General features: G+C 35.7%; 1 long non-coding RNA gene across 1 annotated transcript; it reads left to right on the forward strand.

Moving 5' to 3' along the window:
- The first annotated feature begins 15448 nt into the window (after positions 1-15448).
- On the forward strand, positions 15449-22265 carry LOC149806519 (uncharacterized). The gene is made up of 2 exons (XR_016420327.1): positions 15449-15799; positions 20882-22265. It is a non-coding gene; the product is annotated as an uncharacterized LOC149806519 (long non-coding RNA).
- Positions 22266-25968: the final 3703 nt, after the last annotated feature.

Below are 25968 nucleotides of genomic sequence, written 5' to 3' on the forward strand. Positions count from 1 at the left end.
GCACCTATTGCAAAACAATTATTTATGAAATCTATTGATGTCATTCCTGAAAAAGCTCCTGGTGCAATTGTCAATGTTGCTTGTAAGGCGTTCCCGGCGATCAAAGATAGAATAGCACGATTAATGCGACGAAAATCACAGCCACCAGTAAAATTACCAAGCACTACAGATATGCCTGCAGACGTCAGTAAAATAATAAATCAAGCCGCAAATAAAAAACTAGCAACCCTAATGGATCAAGAATCTGATGAAGTACAAAGAAATATTACTGCAAATTTGATAGCAGGAAGTGGACTTCGTGTTCGTCGATAATTGATTTAAATCGAAGATATATAATAAAATGTTTAAACTTATATCCGACTCAGCATTTAAGATGGATGAACGGTCCTCAAAGATGAATCAGTACGTGATTATCAATTTTATTCCTATGATACAAGACAACCAAATCAACGGGGTGCGTATCGAACTTCAAGTTCAGGATACAAGTAGATATTTCTTACCCGCTGATGCATTTATTGAAGTAGAAGGTGAACTTGTAAAGGCGGATAATACTGCATGCGATGCCAATGCATGAGTTGGTTTTGTCAACAACGGGATCATGGTATTATTTGATAGCGCCACATACATGATTGATGGAAGAAATATCGAATCGATTCAGAAGGATGTCGATGTTGCTACAACAATAATTGGTCTAGCAAGATATTATGAAGATTACACAAGATCAGCTGGTCCATCAATGATGTTTGCTAAAGATATTACCAACCACGCTGATCATGTTCAATATTTTAAAGTACGAACCCCACAAAATACTGCATCTGATCCACAACCAGATGATTTGGAACACACAGCCAGACCAGGTGCTGCTTTTGATATTATAAAAGGTATTAATGGAAATAACAACTTAGGATCTGCAACACGCCGAGCAATGATGTCAGAAGGTAGAAACAATTTTTCGTGTGCGATTCCGATTTCTCATATCTTCGGATTTTGCAGAGATGTTAGAAAAGTCATCTTTGGAGTTAGACACACAGTTGTACTCGTAAGAAAAAGTGGTCATAATGATGCGATCTGGAGAGGGGATGGTGTTGCTGATGCTGGTATGGTAAAAATAACAAAACAATCACTGTGGATGCCTGTAATAATTCCATCGGTCACAGAAGAACAAAAATTATTGTCTTTTATGGATCAAGGCGGTAAATCATTGCTATCATGGTTAACAGTAACCACTGATGCTGTTCAAAGTACCGTTAAAGATATATTTACATGGCATATAGCATCACAGCAAAGTGTTTCTGCGCCACGACATATTTTTATTGCGCTGCAAAATAATAATCGGTTGAATAGTCAGGAACGTTCACATATGATATTTTGACAATTTCGGTGTTAGCGAGGTTTCTTTGAGGATAAACGGACAACAAGAACCATCCGAAGATATATTGTTAGATTATACCATGAATCATGTGACACGTGCATATCATCGTTTGATGACATTTATGGGACGTGATCAAAGCATAGACACAGGGCTGAAAATATCACAGTTAGATTTTACAAAACTGTATCCGATTTATTACTTTTCGCTGGAGCATCTTGATTTATCCAAACAATCTGTCGTTGATATACACTTCCGAGCTCGTGTCAAAAACCCACCAGAACTCGCGGCTGGTCCACCATCTGTTTATGGTCCTTACAGAGTAATCGCGGTTATACTCAGTGACAAAGTCATGTTACTTGAAGGTGGTAGTGGTCGAATGAGAATCGTTGATGCACCAGTAGAAAATAATTAATAGTGTTATTTAGAAACACAAGTATTTATCATAAAATGTCATACAGTCATGTTAACGTAACTCTGACTCCCGGTCAGGTGAAAAAAATTACAATCAAATTCAACAAAAAACTGTGGAACAAAAATAACGTTAAAACAAGATCAGATTTCTGGTGGTGGTCCAGATAAATTATCGTTGACTAAAACACAACTAAAACACTTCCATAAAGCACTAAAATCAAAACTGGAGTTCAACTTGTTCTTTCTCCGAGTGCCATTAAAGATATGGTTAAAACAGGTGGTATTTTCCCACTTCTTGCAGCAATACCAGCGTTAATAGCTGCTGCCGCTCCAGTCGTAGCAAAAGCAGCTGCGTTAGGTGCTGTTGGAACAGCTGCTGGAATGGCTCTAAAGAAAGCAACAGGAAAAGGATATAAAAAGGGAGCTGGTCTAAGATTACCGGGATCTCGTTGGGGAAGAGGTCTGAGGCTTCCAGGATCACTTCGTTAGACGCTCCAGCATCAAATTTTGATTTACTTGATGCAGCTAAACAACTAAAAATAAAAAACTTCAGAGGTGTTTTTATGCGAGATCAATTACCACAACCACCAAATGGTGTTGAAACAGGTATTATTAATCTCGACTCGAATTCAGGACCCGGTACTCATTGGGTAACATACCCGGTTGATCCACGTGGAATCGTTTATTTTGATTCATACGGGTTAGCTCCACCGCGTGAGTTTATCAAGTATGTCGCACCAATTCACACGCTAGTTTGGTATTCAATGCTACCCACACAAACAATGACAGATCCGCCAATATGTGGCCGTGAAGTAATTAATGTACTCGATGCTATATCAAAATCATCCAAACCGCCACATAAAGTCGTGCATGATTATACAAGCAACCGATTCGTTTTAAATAGATCTTAGATCTTATATATTGGTTGATATTTACGGAAGAAGATCTTATTCTACCGGTGTTAAAAAAAAGAAAGATGACATTGATCTGTCGAAGTACGCGACTAAAGATGAACTCGTTGATATTATGAATCTTGCTGGAGTTGACCCAGATGAAGTTGTTATTTTTCAGGATCGATATGGTAAACTAAAACCTAGTAATATCAGGTGGAATGATATAGTTCGACGAGTACTCGGTGCGGCCACGGATAACATCCCTGTGTTTACTGACAGCGGAAAAATCAGGGATTCAAGTCTATCGTTTACAACTATCAGAGATGAAATTACAAGAAGCGTTGCTAATCGCGTGAAAAATACCGGTGACACAATGACAGGTGAACTCAGCATGAACGGGAATAAGATAGTAGATTTGAGAGATCCAACATCCGACGAAGACGCAGCAACAAAAAAAATATGTTGATGTTAACTACAACACCGTTGACGGTAAATTATCCACGTTGCGGACCAATTATGATGAACATGTAAAACAATATCAAGTTCATGTGAACACGTTTACAAATCTTCAAAGAAATTTTGGAAAGCTTGATAAATTCACGGATGATTTTTTCGGTACTCCATCTGTAGTTGGTATGAAACTCTCTGATATCAAGACGAACACTGACTGACACGATCAAACACAGCAAAATATCGTAGCGGGGATTCCTGAGATCGTTAATAAAACTAGTTTGATTAAATTTCCACCCGGAGGAACTTCCGGGCATATTACCAACATAGTATACACAGTATCATCGGGATTTGCAACATGGTCAACACAGAATAATACTTTAAAATATACCGCAACAGTCACTGGCGTGTGCAGGTTGTCTGTGTTCAGTGCTGCAAAATTTGAGATATTTACAAAGTATCCATGGCAACATTCCACGGATAGGTTTTCCGGGGTTGTGTCTGTTGTATTAAATAAAGGAACCGAAGAAGAATTTATTCTGGAAGCAGATAATAAGACATTAAACGCAGCATCTTACTGGTGGTGTTTTGAATTTGTAGCTGAAACACCTCGGTTGTTTACTGCATAAAATAATAATGAGTACCCCAATCGACGTTCAAAAATTCAGGTACAATCAAGCACGTGAATGGCAAGGAAAATTAAAAGATATCGTCGAACAATATACAGTAAAAATAAAAAAATATCGACGACGACTAGTTATCGTCCACGTGATTGTTTAGTCAGTATATGCTGTTGTTGCTGAAACCGGTGTGATATTATCAACAATGACAATGATGGCACCAGTAGCCATGACAATATATATTTCAGCTACAACAACGATTGTAGGTGTTCTTCACATCGTCGCCAAAAAAATATGTACTTGCACGAATGAAAAATTATCCGATTACATGATAAAATTGCATACGGCGACAACAGCATACTCCAAATTATCTTCGTTGTTATCATCAAGTCTCAGTGATGGAATTATATCTGATTTCGAGTTTTCAGAGATGATTAAAATATAAAACTGCGCTGGTATTAAAGCTACGAGTATTAATAATGACATCAGCAGAGCTACTCCAGCAGATCGTGACAAACCCAACCCCGCACAAGACCACCATGATCTCAGTAAGTTCGACTAATCCTGAATTTAACATCAATTTTCCAACTGCAATTCCAGTAAAAGAAATTGCACTAGCACAATTACGAGTATATCATAGTTGGCCAAATATTAGATCGAAATCATTTAATGGTACACCAGCAAATAATTAGCTTGTATTTGCTAATAAAAACAAACCCGATGGAATACCCGATTGGCAGGTTGTTGGAATACCAACTGGCAGATATGAGGTTGAAGAAATTAATGAAGAGTTTCAACGCAGAATAAAATCAATAACCGGAAAAGAATTAAAAAAATCAATTAACGTTCATGAACCGACTTTATCTGCCACGATTGAAATACATTCACCTGATTATGCCGCGGATATATATCAAAGTTCGATCAGAACCGTGTTAGGACGGCCTGAAATTCCACCACCCATACCACCGATACCACCAGAACCAAAAAAAGTCTGACTATATCACGGACAAGCAATCATATCACGATGTAAATCCATCATACAAACAAAATCTACTTTATGTAAAAAGTGCAACGTTGATCAGTAATTTTTACTTCATCAGCAATGATTATATATGGTGGGATTTTGTTGAGCTACATTCCGAAGGAGTAGGAGTAATTGGAAAAGATAAAATTATGAGACTAAGTGATATTATTGAATACATTAAAGAAATTAATAAAGAACATAAAATACATCTACAGCTACTACGGAAATGTTTCCAAGAACATATTTTTGATTTGTCATCACCACGTAGTGAAATCGTCAAAAATATTGAAATATTAAATCAGCTTGTATCCGACACGGAATATATTAACCAGCGAGTAATCCAGGCAACAACTGATACTAAAATGTTAGATCACAAACAAAATATTTTAAACGCGTATTCGTTGACAGAAGCTACACTAGTAAATTATAAATGTCCCGGGTATAACGCACCCGAATTAAGAAAATCAGTTAATGATAGCATTGATAAATATTTTTCTGAAATACTTACGCAGTGGAGAAAAATAACTCCACGGACTGATAATATCGTCAGATACAATAACGATCCATACGAAGGCGGACTCCACGTCCCACCAGGAATCGTTAATATAACATCGACAATCGCGGTTAATCTCGTTTGTGATGTGATCGATGGTAGCTATCAAATACATCTTGGAAAGTCAAATCAGGCTCAACAAGGATATATTTTATATACGTTCTCACCACAAGATCCCCCTGGAAGTTTAATCGTGCAAGAACCAACTAACCCTGTTTAACTGCGGTGTCATAATAATATGTTAACACGAATAAATTTTAAACTCACTGATCACCTCGGACTATTAACTGACCTGCTTGGGGAAGAATTAATTGTGAATCTGTATGTAAAATCGTAGATTTTTATCGTAATGATTTTTATCGTGATGATTTCTGATCAGAAATATTTTATTTTATCAGAAATATTTTATTTATTCTGAAATTGATGGGGTGCTTGATACTTAAATCGTGTAAATCGATCAGTTTGTTAATTGTGATGGGTAGTTAGGTAGTCAAAATCATGTAAATCGATCAGTTTTGAAAACAAAAACTACAAAAAATATCTTATTATTCTGAAATATTTTATTACTATTTTGAAATATTTTTTTATTCTGAAATTGATGGGTAGTTAGGTAGTCAAAATTATATAACTCGATCACTTTGTTAATTCTGATGAGTAGTTAGGTACTCAAAATTATACAAATCGATCAGTTTGTTAATTCTGATGGGTAGTTAGGTACTCAAAATTATACAAATCGATCAGATTTTATGATAAAAAATATTTCAGAATATTACAAATATTTAAGAATAATAAAAATATTTCAGAATAAATATAATATTTCAGAATAAAAAGTATTTCAAAACATATTTCAGAATAAAAATATATTACAGAATAATAATAAAACATTACATGTGCTCATGCTCGGTCGTTTCATCAGTAACGAAGTTACTCGCTGACATAATTTTTCTTAATTGTCTTACACGAGCATTAATTGTTTTTTTTTTGACTCGTATTTACGAGACAACTCCGATCTAATTTTTTCTACTGCGGCAGAGAGAGGGACGAATTCCTTGACCTGATCATCTTTTACAGCAGCTAGTGACTGGAACATCGCCGTCTGAATTTGTTTTATAAACTTGTATTCAGACGGCAGTGTATAACAACCATCATTTTTACGTTCATCTAAAATTTGAAAATCAGAAATAATCTTTTCAGGATTCAGTTCATCAGATATATTAATACCGTCTTTTTGTATTTTTTTAATAGCAACAATTACATCATTGATATTTTCGTGATTCATTATTTAGTATATATATATATATATATATATATATATATATATATATATATATATATATATATATATATATATATATATATATATATATATATATCTTTGAAATAAATTTTTCAACAATCTGAAGTGTTCGATATATGGTTTCTTCAGCATTGAAAAAGTTCCCATATAAACTCCTAGCCTACCACCGCATTCTAGCAAGTTCAGAGGATACACATAAGGACAATACAACCCTCATATCAACTTCTAGCCTGCCACCGCATTCTAGCAAGTTTAGAGGGTACACGAAACACAAACCCCTATGAGAGCCCCTAACCCGTCAAACAACTGTCTAGCAGGCTCAAGAGGACGTGTTTGGTGAATGACGACACAGACAGCACAACATATAATCCCCATATCAACTCCTAGATTAGACATAAGGACAATACAACCCTCATGTAAACTTCTAGCCTGCCACCGCATTCTAGCAAGTTTAGAGGGTACACGAAATATATACAAACGTAATTAATATTTAACTTATTTCTAAGGACAGTACAAACATATAAATCTTAATTAAGGACGGCACAACACGTAGTATTTACATATTTACAGCATTGTACTTACATATTTACAGTACGACGGCACAACACGTAGTATTTACATATTTACAGCAGGACGGCACAACACGTAGTATTTACATATTTACAGCATTGTATTTACATTTTTACAATAGGACGGCATAACACGTAGTATTTACATATTTACAGTAGGACGGCACAACACGTAGTATTTACATATTTACAGTAGGACGGCACAACAAGTAGTATTTATGTATTTACAATAAGGACGGCACAACACGTAGTATTTATAATATTTACAGTAAGGACAGCACAACATATACGGGGGCCTTTTCTACACTGAACAGATTTAGACACGCACCCCCGCCCCCCCCCCAGTAATCAGCCCGTGGGTGATACAAAACATGTATCCACCAATTGGTGACGTGGTGGGAGGGAGTTTTTTTCCTGTTGAGTTTCGAGGCTTTAGCAAAGACCCCAATTAATTATAAAAATCGCAAATAAGCTTAACCACCGACAGTTGTCAGTCATGGGACTCGATCGCCAGACCTCGAGTTTCATAGTTCGACGCTCTAACAGTGAGCTACTGAAGCATCTGATATATACGTTTCAGAAATTATTATATAGTTACCTATAGTTACGGTTTCTGAATAGATTATACATATTTCTGCATCAAAACAGCGGTTATTGAATAGATTGTAAATATTTCTGCATTAAAACAGCGGTTTCTAAATAGATCGTAAAATAACTTGCTATATTGTACGATGTAACCACGTTCATTTTTCTATTTTGTAAGTTAGAAACCATAAATATCCTTCTACAAGTATAATTATGTTACATCATTGATATTAATTACGACGTAGATGGTTAATTAACTAATTAAGACCAAAAAATCACAACCTACGAAGAAATATATGTTTACAGAATTATCTTGCTTCGCTCTTGTCGAAAAAATAAGTAATATGTGAGTACAATACAGACCGCCAAAAAAATAAAAAAATAAATAGTTAATAAATATAATTCGAGGTAATTACTTGCTAAAGATGATAGTTTATCTCATTAACAATAATAGAAAACAATTTTTTGTTTATATTTTTTGGAAAGAGTGGACTTGTATATATTTTCTGCGACGCATTTTACCGCACGCGGGCTAACATCAAAATATCTCGCAGCTGCATACATTGATTGAAAAATTCTCTCTTCACCAGTATCTACATTTAATCGCTCTCCTTGCAACTGTTTTTTTCATATTTACCAGTCCCTCCCCGTGCAGAGTTCTCGCTTTCTGTAATATCCTGAAGATTGGATAAATTATTATTAAGTTTATTTCCGTCAATATGATAGATCACAAGACCGTCTTTGATCAACCCCTTGTGACACTCGTATATGAAACGATGACAAAGATAAGCTTTCTTCCCAGTAGTAAACATTAGATAACCAGTATTGTTAACAAAACCAACCGGTCTCTTCAACCAGCAATTTCTAATCATACATCACCATTTGATTCGTAGTTCGTTATTATAGGATGCTTTACAAACTCGTGGTTCATTTATATAATAATATTATTTGTTTAAATCATAATTTGTCTGAAAACTTAGATAATCCTCCACGGATTTTATAGCGTTGTTACTGTTATTATTTTTTCAATCATTGTATCATTAACTATCTTGATAATCGCAAATATCTTTTCAGAATAAAATTTGTCGTGCTAACAGAAACAGGTAATTGGATTATCCATGACATATATGATCCTGTCCATGCTAATAAAAACACTGTCATACTAAGTAAACATTCCAAACCAGGTCTATTGACTGGCATTGACAAACCGTATTATGAGCGAGCGTATCCTGTGACCGCGGTTATTTATGGACTCTATCCGATAAATGAAAAACCTAGTGTTGATAATCTGAAGCCGATGAAATTTTCAAAAATAAACTGTGTAGCTGAACGAGTAACAGAACATTTTACCGTTTCGACTCGTGGAAACGGTTTAACAGATAAAAGACGTAAAATAATAAACGAAATAATAAACGAGTGGGGAGAAATGGTTAAAGATACCGGGGCGTCTATCAAAGATGTCGCTGAGTTAGGAAAAAAATTAAAATTCCCAATAACCGTAGCGACGATAACAAGAGAGATTTTGTATGAATCAAAATATAAATCAAAAGGAGCTTCGATTGAAATTAGTGATCATAACGCGCACGCGTGGACTAGCACAGTAACAGTGTTTCCACGAAATCGAACTGTTAAATACTATCGCGGAGACATGTTTGATTTTATTAACGAAATAAGTAAAAACGATCCTGTGTCAGTATAGTTATTTCAGAGTTCTGAAAACGACGAATCAGATATGGAAGAAAAAGTAAATTTGATCAGTTTCTAAGACCGAATGATGTTATTTATCGAACAGATCTTCTCCACGAGAAAATGAAAAATCTTGCGCTGCAATATACTGATGATAATGACGAACTTTTGAGCAACTGTTTTACTGTTCCGTCAGTTGCGGCTCATTTTGCTAGAAAGAAAAATTCGTGGAAACCAACTAGTTTTGATTTTCTCAATGATATAATATCCAGTTGTGTCGAATACGGACACGGTGGACTATGGAATACTAAATACGATCATAAAGATCTTATTTCAGTTGATATGGTTGCATGTTATCCGGGAAGTTTTCTCGGATACGGAGATTGTTCTGTATACTTCAAGAGATTCGGTCATCCGACACAAGAAATGACACGAGCATCGATAAATGGACCATTACCGGATTTTGATTTAACTGGATTTGCTTGTGTCGAGTCATTCGAGTTTGCTAAAGATCTCCATACGATTTGTTATGTTTGGTTCGGTAGGCATTTTTCAGAAAAACGCTGGGTACCAATAGTACTATTACGATATATGCTTGATTGTGCGATATTAATATCGCTGACGATCAGCGAAGCAATTATATCATACCGGAAACAAACCGAAGTTTGGTTGCCACAACAAAAGGAATATTCCGATTATGAAAATCCGGACAAAACAGATTACGAGAATAAAATTGCAAAAAGATCTTGGCAGAAAAATAATCGGTAAATTCACCCAAGGAGGATCATATGATCATAAACGATATTGCACAAGATTGATTATGGACGATGCTGAGTTAGATTTTATAATCGCTGATACAACGAATAGAAACATGTTTATAAGTCGAGAAATAGCTTTCTTGCCAAATGGAACCAAAATAGGTACAATTGTGAGCTATATGGATGGTGAGTCACCTCAGTATACTCATCTAAGATCTTCATTGTTAGCGTACGTTTCGATAAATCTATTACCTATGATAAATAAGGTTTCTGAGTTTGCTGTCAGAGTCGCTACGGATTCGTTTTATATCAATAAAAAATATTTAGGATTGTTGGAAAAATTTAATATAGACACTTGTGCATCGTGGGGTTCGTGGAGAATAAAAAAAGAAAATATACTTAATTATTCCCAATCCGCTGATGTTGCGGTTAAAAATATTTATTGTAAAAAATATCAAACATTAAAGCTATAGTCTGCACCATCGGTATACAATCCAATAACCAGAAATAAAACGGTTTATCTAAACGGGCCTGTAGGTTCTGGTAAAACCACTCGAGCGATCGAACTATTTCAGAATTCAGATATGATCGTGCTAACACCTACACACAGACACGCGCGAGAGATGAAACAACGAGGAGTACAATCATGTACTTATCACAGCTTTTTTAGGTACAAAGGTGATGCAATGACTCCTGATCGAATGGGAGAAAAATATATTCCGAGGATTATCGTTTGGGATGAAATATGTACAGTATCATCAGAAACATTAAAAACATTTCTTGATTGGTTATTAACAAGAAATACTGCTGTGATAATATGGGGCGATCACGGTCAACCACCACCCGTAGTTGGACCATCTCCACATGATTGGCTGGAAAATTTCGTTGATTACTGTGAAGAAAAAACTGATGATCATAGAGCACTTGATGCAGAATTATGAGAATTAAAAAAATTAATCAGACTACAACCGAATAAAATTCAGTGCGAAGTAATGCGTAAATTAATTTCAGAAACTTCAATGAACGACTTCCTGCAAACGTGGAGACCAAATGATTTGAAAGTTGCAAGTAGAAAGATAGTTCGTGATAAACTTCAACGGGAGTTGTTTCAGTTACAACGAGAAAAGTTTCCAACGTTGCCAGTTCCGTTATGTTATAGACCAGCAGATAGGCGACAGCAAAATATTGACGTTGATATACCAGGACAGGGGAAACAGAATTTAGTATTAAATGATATTGTTGCAGTTGATGTCGATGTTGTAAAGGATGCACTAAAAGCAAATAAATCTCCGTGGACACTAGGACACGCGATGACGATTCATTCATCTCAAGGATTAACTATTACCGATACAGTTGTGTGGATCGTCGATGATCGTATCGAATGGCCAAATTTGGTTTATCTCGCAGTATCTCGAGTTAGAAGAATATCTCAACTACGGAGAATCGTCATGGATTCGTCAGTGATCAGTGATGATATTGACAACGATACAATAAGAAAAAAATTAGCTGGTTATAAACAAAGTGACAGAAAAAATAAACGCGACTTTAATCTCAATGTTGAATTTATTAATGCGCTGAAACAACAGCAGAATAATCATTGTGCAAGTTGTAATTGTATAATGCTGTGGAAGTACTCGAGTAATGATCAAAGACAATTTACCGTAGATAGAAAAAATAACAGTCTTGGTCATACACGAGAAAATACTATGTTGACCTGTCTTGAGTGTAATCGTAGTAGGGGTGCTAGTTAAGTGATTGCGGTGGTAATTGTGTGTCCTCGGGAATTATTTGTAATTGTTCACGTACAAATCCACGTTGAGGAGCAGTTGAATCCAGTCTGTAGATTGCAGGTCTACCAGTGGATCTTGTTACGCTAGATATATTGTGTGTCGTGATGCTCCAAATAGGATCAGTCGCTCTTTTTTACCACCTTCGGGTTCAAATAAATACCTGACAGTGGTATTAGCTAATACTGACTGTGCTGAATAATCACGTCGTTGTATTGGTATATTTTTTTTGTAATTGCATTAATGGGTTTCATGTTGGTTGTTCGAGTAATCTCATTATTTAACGCAGCTATCACACTTGGTAATTTTGCAACCCACTCGCGAGATCTTTTGTCTTGAATTATTTCCTTCGCGTATTGATATCCAAATAACCGCTCAGCAAGTGTTCGATGAAATCGTTCAACAATTGCCTGATCACGATGAATTGCAGTATGTCCTCGTCTGATGGTGATGTTATGTTGTTTCATCAACGATGATACTGGACCAAGAAAGTCCTTGCCAGGATCAACCTGTAACAGCTGTGGCCATCGTAGACCACCTCGTTGATAAATTTGCTCAAACGCATCGGCTACTTCAGATGATGTTTTAGTTGATAATGGTTCTGCATCTTTGTATCTACTTGCAACATCAACTACAGTTAGCGCGTATTTATGTTATTTGACGTCTTTGGATTTTAACGGTATCATGTGGTAAAAATAATATATCAGCTTGATGAACTTCATTAGGAACACTAACATCAAAATATGCAAAGGGAATTTGTTTAGGTGGTGGTAGATAATTTGCCATATTGCCTGTTTGGATAACCATTTTTTAGCAGTAACACGTGTAACCTTTGCTGCTTCGGCCAGTTTACTAATCGCTGCGTTACCCTTCCAGTATCCAATTGGGGAATAATAAATCGATTCCATTTTATATATTACCAGCACCTAGCGCTAATTTACCTTTCATCGCGGATCTTACTAACCAATTAGCTAATGATTCTCTTATATTTTTATTTTTCTATAGAATTTAATGAATGAATCAACTTCACATCTGCAATATACCTGTCTTGTAGGTTTTTGCTTTTATAAGCCATGTCATGAACATGACACGCTTTATCAATAGCGTTTATTGGATACTCACCTGGTTTGGGTTGATCCTGATTATCAAGCCTCATATCAAGTCGAGTACCAGGACCGCAATAATTATATCCTGGTAGATGTTTTTCTCCAGGGTATTTAGCACACAGAGTTCCCGGTAATTTTCCTAATTTTGCTGCAATATCACCTCCTAGTTTGTTTGGTTTTTTTCTTGTTTTTTTTTAACACTGACTTTGTCCCTGACTTATCACCAGGAATAAATTTAAATTTCTTTGTACCACACCGCGTACACTTACCCGTAAGTACTGATCTGTTCTTTTTTGTTGTAATAGTTGTTAGTGTATCCGTCGGGGTACGCGTCCTGCATTTCACACAATATAAATCCATGGATATTTTATATTCATGGATATAATTGATTTCTCAGCGACTCGAAAACGAGAACCTGTTTAGCATCATGCTGCGTTACCGAATTCCATCAGAACGATAATAATAGGACCGTCTGGAAGTGGAAAGACAGTTGTTGCTTAATCTTATAATGAGATGGTTAAAATGGGATAAGTTGTATTTGGTAGCACCATCAGTTGATGATCAACGATGTTATGATTTTAATGAAAACGCAAGATTATTAGATAACGATGTTATCGAGTTTATAACCGATATTGATGAAGCACCGTCCGTAGATTCCATAGACGGGTTTATTAATAATTTGGTTGTATACGATGATGTGATGCTGGACAAACAATCAAATCCTGCTAGGATTTTTTCACGTGGTAGACATAAAATCACTGATGTGATTTATGTTACTCAGCGATACACACAAATACCAAAGGTGATCAGAGACAACTGTAATATTTTAGTTGTGTTTAATGGAGTTGATACACATACGTTGCGAAATATTCATCAAACTTGGTGTGGCGGTGACATGGATATAAATAAATTTAGAAACTTTTTTTCACGAACGCAAGCTACTCCACATGGATTTATAACGATAAACTTACATGATCCTCGAACACGATATCGTGTAGGTCTCGATACAATATTTGGATAAATTAATAACAGCAGGGAAGGCGCGACCTCATATATATAAACAAAATACATACGAAGAAAAAAAATAACCCCTAAGATGTTTGTGACCTTATTTTTTTTTCGTATGATGTTTTGTTTTAAGCAAATTATATTTCAACCAAGTGGTCTGCTCTCCTTCCCTGCTGCTTGATCCTTCGATCGGAATTGCGTTGGGTGATGATTGTAATCTTGACCACCTAACCACACCCACCCTCCTCTTCTGAGAAACTGAGAAACCATGATGATGATTTTCAAACAGATACAGTATTCAAGTCCTAGGTTGTGTAAATTGAAGGGATGAATATACCTTATACAATTACTTGTAACTATATTCCCATTCCATCGCATATTATTTCAAGAATGTATTATTTGGAGGAGGGTTGGGGTTTATCGTCATTCTTAATAATGAATTGTTCATATAAGGCGGTCAGTATGAATGGTGGGGAAGAACCCGGATATATCCGGGAAGAACCACCGGCCCACCTTGAGCTACAGGCAAGCTTTCTGACTTTATTGGATGAATATAGTTAGAACAGACTATAAAGTACCGGTCACTGAGTATAGATTTTAGCTGAAAGGTCCCAAGTTTGAATCCTCGTCAGGGTAACGTTTATTCATAATTTAACTAGACTGTTTAAGCCTGGACTGTATTTAGTTTATTTATATTTTTTAATGACTGAATGGCGTTTGGCAACCCTTCAGTAGCTTACAGCATAGAGTCAATGGAATGGAGAATGGTAATGAAATTATCGAAACATGTGGAGATAAAGATTATTACTGGAAATGATTATCTGGCTCACGAATCTCTCAGAGAGAGAGAGAGAGAGTATCCAGCTTCCTGCTAGACAACACTTTTACAATGTCATGCATTTTTACCCTTAAAGTCATTGAAATGTATTCAAATAGACTGTCACAATGCAACGATGAGACATAAAAATGGAATAATTCGGTGTAGAATGTTTATGTTTTTAAAGAAAATATGCACATGGAATTTGAAGATATGAAATGGTAGTGTTCCGATATTAAGCGTATCAAATTTACGAAGAACTATTGACAGATGTAAAGATGCAATCTCGAATGTATATCTTGAATACATAGAAATGCAGAATAGTAATATATAGCAAATACTAACTGAAAATACATGCACAGAATTATGGCGTTAATTCCCTATTATATTTCGGTGATTACTTGGCCGACGATAGTTAGGCTTGTTAGGGTGACGTGTCAAGCCACAATTCTGGAATGGGGGAGTCTATTTCGCTAATTTGCATATGGACATGCGTAGTAGAGCAACCCAATTCGTCTTAAGTACATCTACAAAACGTGCAGTAGAAGCTATATTGTTACAAGTCACTGCATTGAATGAGAATGTTGACGCCAACTTTTATAACGTTTGTGATAAGCAGTAACATTTCTTTGAAGCTGGACTTTTTACTCCAAATATAAAATGGAAAACATGATTATATCAGTTGTCGGAATAGTGTTCAAATGCGATCCATTTTTGAAGAGTACGATTCAGGAGACGAGCATATATCTTGGTCTGACGGCATCAGATACAGTTCTAACTACGCTAACGTTATTTTTTCAAGCTATTTAAGAGCTGAGAATGTTGTTTAAAAAGATCCTACCCACCATCCCCATATTAAAATGGTAGGTTTCTATGTAACATTTGGTCAATGATTTACCTTCTCTTCAGGGACCCGAGTGGTCTAAAGCGCTCTCCGTTATGGATCACTGCCATCTCACCTCTGTCTGCGTCGGTTCGAGTCTCGAATTCAGCCAGTGTGGGTACGTGAGAAAGCTTGCCAGTAGCGTCTCGCGGGTCGGTGGTTCTTTCCGATGTTTTCCCTGGGTTCTTCCTCCACCACTTAATACTGGCCGCCATGTATAGCCTATCGTATGCTGAAAAATGGCGTTAAACCCCACAGCAACAACAACAACCTTCACTTCAGGCAGTAACCCATGCTGCATTTGCTCGTACATGTGATAACTATTTTTCTGAAAACCACGGTGACATAATCAGCGCAGCAATGCAAACGAAGGTTATGTTTATAGATCACTTGGACTAGATGTATTTAAGTCAGTCTCAAAAATATTTTCATTGATTCCATGTCCTGACCTGCGTAAATACACAATTATAATATATTCCTTTTTTCATAATGAGTAGGCAGGTGGGGGTTGGATTTTCTTTCTGACCAGGTTTAACTTTGATAGGTGGATTGTTTTGCAGATTGGTTAATACCACAGCAATCAACTATATAAAGTTTCTACCGTTTACCATTTATAGAGTAATTATGGTCAGCAATGTCTTATTTCCTTGTTGTTTTGAAACTTTTTGTTTTAGATATGATCACTAAAGTCTCTGTCAACCTGCTTAATGGTGATGACTCGCCATGACTTTGCATCCCACTAATTTCATTAAGAAAGAAACTGAATATTTTGTATTTTAATTGACTTGTGTGTACCTTAGTTTTAAATTATACATGGTGGGTGGGGGTAGGTAATTTCTGTCATTTAAATCTCCTTTATTTAGTAATCTATGCACATATGGATGGTCACCTTGACCTTTTACTTTTTTGTTGCATAATATGACAAGGCTGGTAATATATTTCAATCTTTATCTTGAAAGAGATACAGTAAATGATGTTATTAAAATTAGTAATTTTTTATTAGGGTGTATACATTAATTTTAATATTTTTTCCAGATTTTTGGTGTACATGAACATGCAATCTAATTTCATATTCACTAATGTAATCTTTGACAAGCAGACCTCGCCCATTGTTGCACGTGCATTGAACTACTATTATTCCTACGCGTGTCAAGCAAACCAAAAGTGGATATAGGACTCGCTGTATTATTTACCACAGGAGCCTGACGTTTTATAAATAAAGTACGGCGAAATCTCTGACAATATGAAATCCCCTTATCGGTAATATAAATAAACACAAGTAGTGCAAGCGTGACCACAACCCTAGCAAAATCGGCTAGACGGAAGTAGCACATTCTACCAGTTTCTACCCTGCAGTAAATATGCGTTAGGGTCTAATAATTGTACCGAACACGGCGCAGAATCTGTGTTATCTTTGAATATTAGGGAAATTTGTGACGGTTGATGACGTCATCAACCGTTATTTCTACTATCAAAACTTTGACTACATATTTCTGTTCTGGAAATTTAAATAAAAGTATAAAAATGATACAATCTGAAATGCAAAGCAAGATAAACATTTTATCTTGTGAAATTACTTTCATCATGTTTTTCAGCATATTTACTGCAGGGTAGAAACTGGTAGAATGTGCTACTTCGGTCTAGCCGATTTTGCTAGAAAGGGATTTTGACCGTAGTGGTGAAAATAAAGGTTAATTCGCCGGATTGGATTCAGGACATGGTCATTTAAGAGATATGCGTTGGTACGTTACTGTCTTTTGAATGTATATGTGTAGTTTTTCAGTCTTCTTGCGAGTCTGAAGCGATTAAAGACGCGTGAGAAAAAGTCGAATCGAGCGAAGGGTTGTGGTCACGCTTGCACTCCTTGTGTGTATTTATATTACCGATAAGGGGATTTCATATTGTCAGAGATTTCGCCGTACTTTATTGATAAAACGTCAGACTCCTGTGTTAATTACATTGATAAATGGGAACCAGTATGCTATTGTTCTTGGTGTGTAATTCAGTTTTGCAGTGACAGTTTGCAATAAGATTTAGAACATTTCATTGGATTTTGTCGCAATAAAACAAATCGTGTAATATTTTTGATGGGAATGTTACTGTTACACACACACACACACATGCGCGTGCACAAACACCTGTTTCTTTTTTGATAAAAAATTAATACTAGTCCTGACCCTTTTCATAGAGGTATTTGTTATAAGTTTATACCAAGTCTATCTGTCTCATTGTGACCATATATTTCACTTTTGTTGAACAATAAAAGGCCATTATATTTTCGTTTTACCTTACCTCACATTTATAGGGCATATGTGTACATTTGATTTGCAAGGGACATAGTTTTATCATATGAATTAATCATATTCTTTTTCCCAGATTATTTTCAGAACTTCCTTAATGGTATGCAGGCTCTTCAGGAAAATTTGAAGCCATTCAGTTTTTCAAACGATGGAAACTCTTCAGGCCTGGCCCTAGGATGTTTGGGACCCAAGGCAGCATGCGGGGACCAAATCAGCAAGCGATGAGCGCGGGGCTTCAAGCAAAAAATTACATCGCGTAGTTGATTTCCTAAAAGCGCAGGACCCAAGGCGGATGCGATGCCTTGTTTGCCTTGCCCTAGGGCCGGCCTGAAACTCTTGATGTTACTAAAATGAATATTGCTACATGATACAGCCATTGCTAGTTAAAGAGCACGAATATATATCTTTGTCTAGAAAATTAAATCGTGACTCCTTAGTGTAACAAGATAACCGGGTTGGATTTTGGATTTATAACAGAGCATTTTGATGGTGGTACAAATAAAATGTTTAATGATGAATGACTTGAATGAGAAAAGAATTATGACTATTATGACTAATAGGTGCATATATAAGATAGAAATACTGGACAAATTATCATAATCCGCACGAACCTATCAATGCAACAAATGAAAATACAAATAAATGACCTTACACAGTGCAAGGACAAGGGTGAATGACTCACTAATTTCACAAGACGAAAATTTTTTATAGTAAAAATGCATTCATTCAGATAGTGAAAAATGAGGTATTTTACTCAAATAGTAGAATGGGGGGGGGAGGCGAGTGGTCTAAAGCGCTCTCCGTTACAGATCACTGTCATCTCACCTCTGTCTGCGTCAGTTAGAGTCTCGAATTCAGCCAGTGTGGGTATGTGAGAAAGCTTGCCAGTAGCTTCTCGTGGGTCGGTGGTTCTTTCTGGGGATTTCCCGGGTTCTTCCTCCACCATTAATACTGGCCGCCATGTATAGCCTATCGTGTGCTGAAAAATGGCGTTAAACCCCACAACAACAACAACAATCAAATAGTAGAATGATGAAAACAAAGGGACAGCTATACAAAATATCTTTACAATCCCAAAACACTGGGTATTACAAACCCAAAGCTTAGCCCACAGCTAAAAGATTACATGTATGGAGTTACACACTCTGTCACCAGCACCCTTTTCTACCAGTCACACTGGTCAATCAGGCAGTCAGTATTCCAGGTAGTCACCGACCACCATTCAATTCCTTGGTCAATCAAGCAATCAGCGCCCACCAATCCGTCAGCAATGCCCGATCACCTGCTACTCGACCAACAACACTGTTCACTCAGCTCTGTGGCTGCTATGGTTCATCTTTACAACTGCTATGGTCAGCTTCTCTGGTTAGCTCTACAGCTGGTACCACGTCGACTCCGATCAGCTGTACAGCTGGTACCACGTCGGCTCGGATCAGATCAACAGCTGCGACTTCGATCAGCTGAAAATACATTTAACACCATGTACTATGTATGATACGGGCATATACGATAAAACGTAATGACGTTATATATGGTGAGCTATACAGATTACACTATCGGCACAATAATTACAAAACAGTCAACCGGTTCAGAAGTGAACCTACCCGTGCCCGATAAGAATCCTACGATACATAACATTTCTTAAAATGCAACTATATATTGCTAAAATAAATCTCTTGCTAAGTCATAAACAAGAATAGAAAAATTTGCATTACCATATATCATGTTATTTTTCATACCCTTTAATATTTTTAACACCATCAAGCCATACAAATAACAATTAATTAAATCTATCATATTTTTTGGTCATCATATTATTTTTCGTACATAAAACGATCTACTGTGAAGATTTACTTTTGCCAAAGTAATAAAAAAATGTAATGCCCTTTAAATTTTACTGCTAAGAATAAGAGATAAAATTCGGTTTTGTTGCGTTTTTATTTATCTATTGTTTTTATTTCATTTTGTTAAAATTGAAGACAGGTTCCCTTTCAAACAGCTTCAAAAATATCCCAAAGTTTGATTTAGGTACATCAAATGACCAGGGTATTGTTTTGCTAAGCAAGTTATGAATAGTAACTAACTTTGGGCACGTTCTTAATTGAGGCATCGAATGGTGAATCAGGAGATTCGTGCAATATAATAACCATCGTTTATAATCATGCATGTAAGTCATTGATAATTTCTTTCTTCTATTATTGTATTTCACTACATATTTTTATGTTTTTATTTGCATCACGTTTCAAACGGTGTCAGAAAAAAATATTGATGTATCACTTAGATACGCAAAACGACTAGTTTATTCTTTGTCAAGTATATTTGGTATAATCCAATGAGAAATATAAATATTTGTTTCATCAGTGAAACACAAGCCCGAATATATCTCTTATCTTCGCGTAAGCGTTTAACAGGGACAACTAATAATGAAAAAGAAAACTAAAGAAATATTCTCCAATTATAAGTGTGTAGAAAGCTCTTTGCTCAGCTTAGTCGCAAAGGGCAACTTTTTGTTAACTGAGAATCTTTTTGCATTCATCGCATTGCCCTTCTTTTGTCTTTTGTATCGGCGAGAAAATATAATGATTGATGTTTTTGTTCTGTTGTTGTCATTATAATATATACTACTATTCATTAACAGCTGGACAACATTGTTAATGAGCGCTCTTTTATTATGTCAGTCAGTGTAACAAAGAAACGCGCGCATTAAGAGTTCAGAAGCCATTTGAGTTTATTTATCCAGTAAAAATAATATCTCATTACAGGATGAAGTGAAGACCACAGACCATTGGGCAATTAATCTTATTGTCTCCATATAGTAATGCAGTAAAAACTATAAAAACCCAGTTAGTTTTAATCATAAATGCAGAAGTCATTGACTCCGTGAAAAATATTCAAAGGAGTAAGAAAGGATCAATACCTATTGCCGCCCGACCCTTGATGTATTTGCTTGAAAAGGAGCAGGAAGTTTTATCTTGGTCACTCTGTCTGCGGGACCAACACGTGCCTGTCACAATTGAGATGTTGCAAAATTATGCTACTGCAGTTATTCAGGAGGAAAATCCAAAGTTTCAGGGCTCAAGAGGATGGGTTGATGGATTTTTCAAGCGCAATAGATTTGCTCAGAGACGTAAACTACAATATCTCAAAAACTACCTCGAGACCTAGAGGAACAAATAGACTGCTTTACCAGATATATAAGAAGGCTGCGGGAGGAGGAATTTGATGAACATTTAATTGGAAATATGGACGTAATGCTAGTGTGTTTCAACTTGGTTCCAGGGAAGATAATTCATAACGTCTGGACTAGAGAGTTGCGTATTATAGGTACCAGCAGTGACAAGCGCCATTTAACTTGTTTATTGACATGCCTGGCATCTGGTGATTTGTTGCCACCCATGACAATCTTTCGGAGAAAAAGAAACTTAAAAATTGTAAAAATCCCAAAGGGAGTTGTAATGAAATTTCAACAGAATGCATGGATGGATGAACACCTATTGTTGGATTATACTGATGAATTTGGAAAGCGCACACGAAGCTCGCACCTTCTCCCCTAGTGTTGGATTCATTCCCGTGGCCATTTGGCTGATGGGGTTAAAAACTCCATTAAAAAATCCTGGACAACAATGGCAGTAATCCCCAGTGGATGCACAAGTAAACTGTAGCCACTAGATGCATATCTAAATAAACTTTTCAAGGGACTGCTGCAGAAAAAATGGTCAACATACATGAAGGACCAGGCTTCCAAAAAATATTACGACCAGGAAATCTGGTGAGGAGGCAAACGAAAAAATATCCAGCCTCTTCGAAGCAGCAGATGATTGACTGGATTTTTTAAGCCAGTGAAGAGTTAAGGAAGAAAAAAGGACATGATAATCAGTAGTTTCAAAGTTACTGGTATTTCAAATACAATAAATGGTCGAGAGGGCCACTGCATAAGGAATGACAATGAAGCTCCATTGGAAAGTCTAGTGACGAAGAATGTGAATAATTTGAGGGTTTTGAGCTGGAAGACTTGTAAAACTCTTGAAAATTATTACTTGTTCAGTACATAATGGTTTTGTATTTGTTTTGTGCATTAATCCAACGTTGGATCACAAATTATATCCTTGAAAATAACGTGTTTATAAAATAAAAATATTTTGTATACACGTTCCTTTGTTCTCTCTCTCTCTCTCTCTCTCTCTCTCTCTCTCTCTCTCTCAAATGCATTTGTTCAACTGGATTTGCAACACCCCATGGGGACTCATTTCCCTGCGTTGAGCCTCCATTACCGGAAAAGGTCAAGCGTATGTAATTAGCATGTATATTATGTCTGCATAGCCACGTGGCCTACTGACAATGGATCTCATTATTACAACCAAAACGATTTATTTATTCAGGTTTTAATTGCCAATTGAATATAATAGTGACCTTGTAGTGTTTACTTAAGGAATAGCACAACTGACAGCTAGCTGAACAATAAAGATTTCTCTCTCTCAATAATCAGATTCTTGATCTGAGAGCAGAATGAGATCGGATTTGTACACAAGTTTTGTTCGTTATGTTGTCGAGTGTTGTGTTCCGTAGACCTTGTCCGGGTATGATCCCTTTATTTTCGTACACGGTCATTACCACAAAATGATAATTATTTATTTTACATATAAGTTTTTGTACACTGAAATTAATAACTATTTTTTCGTGTACGAAAAATTACATGAAATACGGTAACCATGAGACTGAAAAGTACATGTGACACTTACTGAGTAGTTTAACTTTCAGTATGGCATTCTTTATCTCCAAGCCACCAAAAGCAAAATCGATCTCATTGATGTCTAATTAATACCGTTAAATCATATATTTGTTTGCGATGTATCTTCTGCACTCGAAAGTCTTGTTTATGGGTGTCTGCAGTTTCTATTTACAATATACTTTGGACAACCAGAATCGTGGAAACTTAAGTTATTTCCCTTAGAGAACTACGTTGGCAGTCAATGGCAAGATTTATCGTTTGTGCAATAGGTCAAAAGCTGTTTCTTTTTCAGGGTATACAAAGATCGATGATTTTATCTTTGAACTAATACCACACATAACATTTGTGCATTCTTTACCTCAAGAACTTTAGTTTCATGTTGAATCTTAGACGACCATTAAAGGAGAGCGGGAAAATATTATGTGAAATGAAACGTTATGAGCGTACTGATATGTTGATCACCTGAGATAAAGACCAGTTTCAAATGTAAAGACCCAAACTGGCAGACCCGTTCTGAAGCATCAAAATATAGGCGTTTGTGTGCTCTCTCCCCCCCCCCCCCATTACATTAGTGCACATCCTCCTCATCATCATCATCATTATGCCTTTGTTCACCAAATATTTTGCGTTTAACCGTGGTCAACCGAAATAATACAGCTTGCATAATTAACACCCATTATTTCCTGAGGTTTTTACTTCCTGCTATTGATACCGTTGCCTTTGCATCCTTACCTGACATGTTGATGAGATGCGCCAATCGATTAAAGTGCAGACTGGATCTGTATTACTTTTTATAGCAACCACTTAGTTTAGGAACTTCAAAGTGTGCTGATTTAAGCTTGTATGCATTTGTCAAGACGAAACAATTCGAATGGGATATGGGAATACGCTTAAGACAGAGTGTACATGTAACAGCGAAAACTATATCTGAAAACCGTGGTACCGGAGGTCTGTACAGAAGTCTCTATTACCTTAGAGTGTTTTGAACATATTCCACTACGAAAAAAAGAAAAAAAGAAATAAAAATTAAGAAATGGGGAGTAAAGGTCACTATATATAATTTACTCAATCAAGAGTCCGGTCTTTAATTTCATATACTTGAGAAAATAGTTCGTAAATATGTTGAACTATGGATGCGTTCAACAGTTTTCACAAACCTTCACTTACTCACATGAATGTATTTAATATGCGATGAAAGATTTCAATGCTGTGACCTTTATCATCTTTTAAAAATATTAACAAATCACTTTCTAGTTGATTGTTTTATCGTATTTTTAAGTCAGAAGTGGTCTGTACCCGATTTAATAAAGTTTGTGAACCAGCAAAACACTTCAAAAATGTTAAAAATCCAGCATATTTGCCTTATCTGTTATCGCTGTTTTGGCAAACACATTTTTCAAGTTTCTACATGCATAATAAAACACTTTACATGGAGATGGGAGGTTTAAAAATAATGGATCTTCCTAAATTATTTACATTTCATGATATTTTTCGGCAAAAGACGTTAGAAATGTTAGTTATTAATATGTAAGAAACGTAACAGATGAGGAAACTATGCAAATATCCCATAATCCATATCTCTATGGAAGTGATTTCGTCACATTGGAGTTTCATGCTTCATCTGTTATTACACTGAGGTCAAAACTAAATGCTGACATCAACACCATAACATTTTTTATTAATTCTGATATTTGGATATTGTTTGTAACTTAATTTAATTAAAAATGCAAATATTTTGCTTTTCTACAGTTTGTGTAGTTTTTGTTTTGGGACGAAATGTAACCAACAACAAAAAGCTGATGATTATGCAAGCTTTTTGTCTCTTTTACTACATTAATTCATTATAACTCGAATGCAAGCTTTTTGTTCCTTTTACTACATTAATTCTTTATAACTAGAATGCGCGATATCAATGATGCAATAATGTTCAAGATGCTGGTAAGGAAAGCAAATGATAAACATATATAATACATATTAAACCAATTACACCATATGTTTTCAGGCAACTAAATCACTATACACCACCCTGGTTCAGCATTTTGACTTTATATTTATGAACCAGTTGCTTCCACTAATGGATTCAAATTTGAAAAACACTACCAAATACACTGTACCAGCTTTAAGATTGTTTTATTTCTGGGTCACATGTTTCTACTATAGTATTTTATTAAAAAAGTACACTTTTTTAAAGCGATTAATTCGTCTAGTGTTCAACTTTCTAAAAATGTAAGCAATTTTTATTTAAATTACCAAATTTAAGGATTTATTTGGATAAAACACATTTTAAAACACAATACAAAAAGACATGATTAAAAGCATAGATTTTTAAAGCACAAAAACAATAACACAATAGGAAAGCACACAACAAAAAGAAACATTAGGAAAGAGGAAAGCGCACAACAAAAAGAAACATTAGGAAATGTACAACGAACAACAAATATTTCTACAGACCTTAGATGATGCAAGAAGTAATACAAATTATCAGGGTAGAATAACCAATAGGAGTTGGTAAAATAATAATAACAAGCTTGAATCAAACCCAATGAAGACTATACTTACTGTTACTATCCATAATGAATGCGTTTTAAAAAACTAATACATTATTACTTTTCAAAAAATCAACGAAATTGGCCTTATGAAATATCAAATCCTAATGCCAATGAAAATTCAAATAGATTAACAAAATGTATTTCTGATCTTCAACAGCTTTGAAAATGAAAGGAAAGAGAAAACAACACATCTACACTTACGTTTTGAAAGAAACTACTTCGATAGACGTTCACATTTTCATTACCCCAAATAATCAGTTATTGTTCCCTTCGGAAATAATCACAAAACTTCGCTGAATATTTCGCCAAAGGTTGCAACTGTTACAAGCGCTTCTTCCTAATTTAAGACTGGGAATACACAAAGGTGTTTACGGTTCAAACCTATAAAATTCCTTTGCTTTAACTTGCATATGGAACGAATCATACAACTAGTCAAAACACGAGGTGAAGTGTACCTAGGCAATAATTCTGTCCCACATAAATAATCTTGACATTGATTGATGACATGTAGAACAAAATCTTCAAATATAGGTGTAAGGTACACGTTGATGTGTAACATTAACGAGAGGAT

Source organism: Sinohyriopsis cumingii, chromosome 1 (assembly GCF_028554795.1).
Source record: "Sinohyriopsis cumingii isolate HCF-2022 chromosome 1, ASM2855479v2, whole genome shotgun sequence".
Taxonomy (NCBI): domain Eukaryota; kingdom Metazoa; phylum Mollusca; class Bivalvia; order Unionida; family Unionidae; genus Sinohyriopsis; species Sinohyriopsis cumingii.